We start from the raw sequence: 7,500 nt of genomic DNA on the forward strand, positions 1-7,500 counted from the left end.
ATGGATGAAGCGCTCCTCAGAGACTGACACATCAATTGTTCTTTCTATAATAGTTTCCTCTCGAGTGAATCAGTCGGAGTTTTCTCGGCGCTCCTTTGTGAGACTCGGCGCACGTTAAATCGGTGATATCAGCCAATACTACACTTAATATGTGATAAAGACACACAGTGTCATCCGTCTCTGTCAGGTGGATGTTTCCGTATCATTACACCTGGGTAAATTGTTTCACTGAAGTTTTATGGGAAACATCAAAGAGCGGGAGAGAGATTCACAATCAGACGAGCTAAAGAACCTCCAGAAGATCAAAATGAGACGAGAACGGACAGAAAATCAGCAGCCAGCGAGTCTTTGCTCTGACTTTCAGTTTGGAGTTTAACATGACTATATAGGTCCTATGTTTCCCATCATGCCACTCAATATTAAAGTACATGTAATACTCAGTATTACATGTCTTTCTGAGTTTGTCCAAAAACAGATTTTGAGCGCAGGTTGTAGCCTCTGCCGTGACAGTGTTCCACCACCAGCTGGCGCTTAATCCAAGCAGTAACAAAAGAGGCCGACGGGGAATCATGGGAGTGATTCTCTCTGCTACTAAATATTCTCATTATAGCATTGTGTGCTTCATCATATTTGAAACGGAGCGTAGTGGCGGTGGTGGCACGCTCCGGAGACGGACCGTGCCGCTCGCTGTGGAAACACAATCATTGTCTAGAGTAGCAGCGAACTACGGCGTAGTGCGGACCATGGCACGCATGCAGTATGGGGGGATTGGGGGTTATGCAGCGGCCTTTTGACTTAACATCCTGTGTTTCCATGGTAACGATAAACATGTCGTGCCTGTCATGGCGGCTCTATCATGAAGGATTTTTCTGTTGGAAATATTTGAAGTTCTGCTGCAACAGAGCGACGTCGGCGTTCCAGAAGTGTGTGTAACACGTGTGAGAACACAGCGGGATTCACACAGACGCACGCAGGTGGTTATCTGACAACCTGATTCATGTCATGAAGACAATTATAGGGTTCACACAAATCATGATGCATCGCTTTAAAGGTCTAAAAGAACTAATCATGAGGTTTCATCAAAGGAAGGAGGACTGCTCTGCTTTAGAGAAGAAACAAGGACAACAGACCAACCCCCTCTCACACACACACACACACACACACACACACACAGACACACACACACACACACAGACACACACACAGACACACACATACACACACAGACACACACACAGACACACACACACACAGACACACACACACACACACACACAGACACACACATACACACACAGACACACACACACACACACACACACACAGACACACACACACACACACAGACACACACATACACACACAGACACACACACAGACACACACACACATACACACACAGACACACACACACACACACACACAGACACACACACAGACACACACACACACACACACACAGACACACACACACACACACACACACACACATACACACACAGACACACACACAGACACACACACACATACACACACACACACACACACACACACACACACATACACACACACACACACACACACAGACACACACACACATACACACACAGACACACACACAGACACACACACACACACACACACACATACACACACAGACACACACACAGACACACACACACATACACACACACACACACACACACACACACACATACACACACACACACACACACACACACACACATACACACACACACACACACAGACACACACACACATACACACACAGACACACACACAGACACACACACACATACACACACACACACACACACACACACACACACATACACACACACACACACACACACACACACACACATACACACACACACACACACAGACACACACACACATACACACACAGACACACACACAGACACACACACACACAGACACACACACACACTGATGTGCATTAAAGGTTTTTTTAAGGCGAATCCAAGCGAGCTGATATGAATCAGTAATAAAGATCGGAGCTTTGATTTGTACAAGTGAAGGCGAGCTCACAAATCATCAACCAAATTAACATCAAAGTGTTCCTCAGCCAAAGCTCTGCAGACTCAAACCTTCATCTCACACACAACCTCAGTGTGAGCGTGTGTGTGAGTGTGTGTGTGTGCGTCCATGTGTGTATAAACCTCAACACCAATAAACACACAACGTTATGCTTCCTCTAACCCTTCAGGTCTGATCTTCATCAGGCCGACATGTAGGGGGGGGTGTCACCTGAAGCCCCCTTCAGCCCCGCCCACATTCTGGACCTGTTCTTTAAGCTGCTGGATCTCTCACAGGCTCCACGACCACAAACAGGAGAGATGACAGAGATACTTACAGAGAAGTATGAAGTGGATTATTTCTGCCCCCACATCGCCGTTTCCTGCGTCCCTTCACATTAAAAGTAGCAGCTACAGGTGTTTAACCCCGAGGTCAAACACTCAGCGTCTGAGTCACCATCTTCCGCAGGACCCCGTGGGGGATTCAGAGTCTCATAGGATTAGGATTAACCCTTTAATCACATATTGCTCATTAGGGGGTTGTTTTGTTTCGTCCTCAACTGGCAGATAGCGTGACAGATCTGAGCTGCTGACTCCACGTAATTTAGCACGTCACGCTTTAACGCAGGAGAACGGTTGGTTCACTTTGAGACCTGGACGCATGCTGCTTTTATTCTCACTCTAACTCACTTCTTTATTTGGGTTTTACAGGATATTTGACTTACAATTGTTTTTGCAGAATCAACCTTCACGATATCTTAAAGACAGAGTCATCAGCTTGTTCCTTCAAAATAAAATACAGACTTATGTAGGGACCTTCAAAATAAAATACAGACTTAAGTAGGGACCTTCAAAATAAAACACAGACTTAAGTAGGGACCTTCAAAATAAAACACAGACTTAAGTAGGGACCTTCAAAATAAAACACAGACTTAAGTAGGTACCTTCAAAATAAAATACAGACTTAAGTAGGGACCTTCAAAATAAAACACAGACTTAAGTAGGGACATTCAAAATAAAGTACAGACTTCTCCTAAAGTGAAGCTGCTCCATCGTCCCTTCTGGGCCTCCATACATGTGTGGTGGTGACTGTGTCTGCAGAGACTCTGTCCTCTGATTGGATTTTACTGTTCTGCTTTGTTCTGGTTGACTCGGGACGTTTCTGGGTGGAGCTGGTGTGTTTCCTCCAGCCAATGACAGCACAGCAGGTGAGTTTAGGAGTGGATACAATTCAGTGATTGGACGAGATTCAAACCTGTGAATATGACGGACGTGGACGTAGCAGCAAAGAAGAGAAAATATAATCAGAGTGAGGAGAAACACCAAGTGGATAAAGCTCTTTCTAAAACGAGGGTGAACCTTGTGTTGTCTTTTACCTGTGGACGTGGAGTTGATCTACTTCTTGTTGGACAGGAAGGTGATGAACACCAGCTTGTGCTAGCATGTGTTAGCTTGCAGTGTAGGTACAAGCAGTAAACGTACACACTACGTCCTGCAGGGAGGGCGAGGAGCCCAGGAGGAGGGGCCACGTTTAAATACAAAATTACCAAAAATGCTACTGTCTCCGCCTTTAAAGTGTAGAAGACATTTTTCATTCTCCCTTTGAATCTGTCGACAAAGCTGTGATCTAACTGATGTGAAATACAAGTTAATATTCACACAGAAACAGAACTGTGAATGATCTCAGCTCTGCGTTCTCCTGACAACACATTCAGAGAGGGTTTGAGAGGTTAGCCTTGAGCTAACGACACCACCGTTTTGTCTCAAGCCAACAAACAAAAAGAGCGGTACATCGTGTTTGGGATTGTTGTCACTTGTTGACTCTTTCTTTGTGTTTTCTCAGAACAACACTTTCTGCAGCGTCTGAGTGATCAGGCATCGTTTAGAGTTTTCAACTGAGCCAGAAAAACTCCCAAGATGTGAGACGGTGAAGCTTTGATTCAAAGCCAAACTTCAGAACGTGCGGCTCCGATGGAGAAAGAGAAGCAGCTTCAGACCTTTTACTCGTACACCTCAGGAGAAAATATCTTCAACCATCACGTACATTTTTGATGGAATCCACCACGTTTAATATCAAATAATCGTGTAAATCTGCAGTTTACAGCTCTGGAAGAGATGAACAGACCCTGCAAACATGTTTTGTTCTCTGGTTCTTCTTACTAAAGGTTTCTGTTTAAATAAAAGGAACATTTTTGTTTTACTGTTTTCAAAATGTAGGCAACTTCTCAATTTCTTATTTTTTTTGCAGAAAATGAACATTGTGTGATTAAAGGAGGAGTCAGCAGAACTGTTGGTGGCAGTTTGTAAACATAATGTTCAAAGGTGGCCCCTCCTCCTGGGTTAATCGCCCCCAGAAGCCCCGCCCCCTGCAGGACGTAGCGTGTACGTTTACTGCTTATACCTACACTGCAAGCTAACGCAAGCTAGTACAAGCTAACCGCTGGTGTTCATCACCTGCCTGTCCAACAAGAAGTAGACCAACTCCACGTCCACAGGTAAAAGACAACACAAGGTTCACCCTCGTTTTAGAACGAGCTTTATCCACTTGGTGTTTCTCCTCACTCTGATTATATTTTCTCTTCTTTGCTGCTACGTCCACGTCCGTCATATTCAACGGTTTGAATCTCGTCCAATCACTGGATTGTATCCACTCCTAAACTCACCTGCTGCGCTGTCATTGGCTGGAGGAAACACACCAGCTCCACCCAGAAACGTCCCGAGTCAACCAGAACAAATCAGAACAGTAAAATCCAGTCAGAGGACAGAGTCTCTGCAGACACAGTCACCACCACACATGTACGGAGGCCCAGAAGAGACGATGAAGCAGCTTCACTTTAGGAGAAGTCTGTACTTTACTTTGAAGGATCAAGCTGCTGAGTCTGTCTTTGAACTTACCAAACAATAAAACTACTTCCTCATCTCCCTCACTTTCTCCTGTCGATAATAATCTGCGCCACTGAGCGCCCCCTACAGGCTTGGAGTACTCCTCTCAATGTGTGGATTTGCAGTAATTCTCTTTAAGCAAATGTTTTCTGAATATGTGTCCTTCATGCTTTCACAGCGTGTTTCATGTTTTGTCGTATTTTGTTTGCAGCTTGTTCCAAGGCACTGCTCGTCAACAGGAAGGGCAGGGTAACTGTTTGGGGCTCAAGGTCAGTAGGGGGCCCCTTGATATGGATATAGAATTGTCTCAAAAAGATTTATACATATCGAAATGATATGTATGAATATGCATACATTTATAAATATACAAATAGAAATATACAAATATAAAAATGTGACATACAAATAAATAAATTAATTTGTATAAATAAATGTGTATTTGTAAATATATTTTGGAGATTTGAAAATAAATATGCTTGACTTTGTGTGTGGATTCTGCATTTGTGGATCTCTTTTGGGCTTTTCTCTCAATGACGTAATTTTGAGACATTCTTACCGCACACCGCCATCCACAAATAAATACCCCCGAATTCGAATGTGAATACGCCCTCCCCTGAACAACTAGTAGATGGCAGTGTAGTGCAGTCACCGCTGGTTATGGTTATGATTAGGTATTTGGCAGACGCTTTTATCCAAATTTACCGTCAATGACTGCTGCAGGATCAACAACATGGAAGTGAACAGTGGACTAACTGTATGGGTAAGTAATAACTAGTGATAACTGTTTCATTTTTTTATCTACTAGACAATATGAGTCCACTTAGTCAGTGTACAGTCAGATATCACTGTCAGTCGTTTCGGCCGTTGCAGGTCGGTTGCTGTTGTCGGGCGTTGCATGTGTGAGATAAATAAAGATGTTCTCCTGATCTGGAATCAGCACAAAGTAAAGAGTTCATGTTCTTTTGTAAATGGCAGAATGAAACTTAACAGTAACTTAACTTAACTCAGGAAGAGTTCAGAAATCGATACTTGGTGGAAGAACTCTGATTTGCATGTAGAGGAAGTTTGATTAATTTTCTAACAGGAGTTGAACTAAAAATAAATATTTAACCTCTTAAATTCTCTGTGTACCGAGAGAGCTAATGCAGCGTTTGTGCACAAAAATCAATCAATCAATCAACTTTTATTTGTATAGCGTCAACTCATAACAAGTGTTATCTCGAGACACTTTACAAGAAGCAGGTAAAATACCTTACTCATTGTCTGTTAACATTACAAAAGAGCAGGTAAAAAGACCTTACTCATTGTTATGTTACAAAAAGCAGGTAAAAGACCTTACTTATTGCTATGTTACAAAGATCCGGCCTATCCATCATGAGCACTTTAGCAAAGCAGCAAAAGTTACAGTGGTAAGAAAAAACTGCCTTATTAAAAGGCAGAAATCTTCGGCCGGATCCCCGGCTCATGACGAAACAGTCTTCACAGGCCTAGACTGCGCCGGGCTTGGAAAGGGATAGGGGGAGAGATGGGACAAGATGCAGGAAGAGGGATAGAGAGCAAGGGGGTGGGGGGAGGTAGACCGTCCATCAGCAATCCGGTGGGGAGGGGAGGGGGTGTGGGGGGTTGTTCTGGCAGGCCGCCAACCCACGATCCGGTGGGGAGGGGGTAGTGGTGGGGTGGGGGTTGTTCTGGCAAGCCGTCAACCGATGATCTTGAGGAGCCTAGGAGAGCTCAAGAGCTCCCAGGAAAGTAGGTGGTTAGTGACTGAGATTTATAGATAGATACATGCAGTAATATGATGTACTGTATATGCAGAGAGAGAGAGAGAGAGAGAGAGAGAGAGAGAGGAGCTCAAGGTGCCAGTTCCCCCGGTAGTCTAAGCCTATAGCAGCATAACTAAGAGCTGGTCTACACCAGCACCAGCCCTAACTATAAGATTTATCAAAAAAGAAAGTTTTAAGTCTATTCTTAAAAATACAGACTGTGTCTGCCTCCCGGACCCCGGCTGGAAGGCGGTTCCAGAGGAGAGGAGCCCGATAACTGAAGGCTTTACCTCCCATAGTACACTTGGAGACTGTAGGTACCACCAGCAGGCCTGCACTCCGGGACCGCAACGCTCTCGAGGGACAGTACGGCACTAGTAGCTCCTTAAGATAAGATGGTGCCTGGCCATTTAGAGCTTTGTAGGTGAGAAGAAGGATCTTGAATTCTATTCTAGACTGTATAGGGAGCCAGTGCAGAGAAGCCAGGACAGGAGTAATGTGGTCCCATTTCCTGGTTCTGGTCAGTACACGAGCTGCAGCATTCTGGACCCGTTGAAGAGTCTTTAGAGATTTGCCAGAGCACCCTGACAAAAGAGAGTTACAATAATCCAGTCTGGAGGTAACAAATGCATGAACTAGTTTTTCTGCATCACTTTGCGACAGGATATTCCTGATCTTGGATATATTACGAAGGTGAAAGTAGGCTGTTCTTGAAACTTGACTGATGTGAGAGCTAAAAGACATATCTTGATCAAAAATAACTCCTAGATTCCTAACAGTGGTGCTAGATGCCA

This window comes from Labrus mixtus, chromosome 10 (assembly GCF_963584025.1).
Source record: "Labrus mixtus chromosome 10, fLabMix1.1, whole genome shotgun sequence".
In the NCBI taxonomy this organism is placed as follows: Eukaryota; Metazoa; Chordata; class Actinopteri; order Labriformes; family Labridae; genus Labrus; species Labrus mixtus.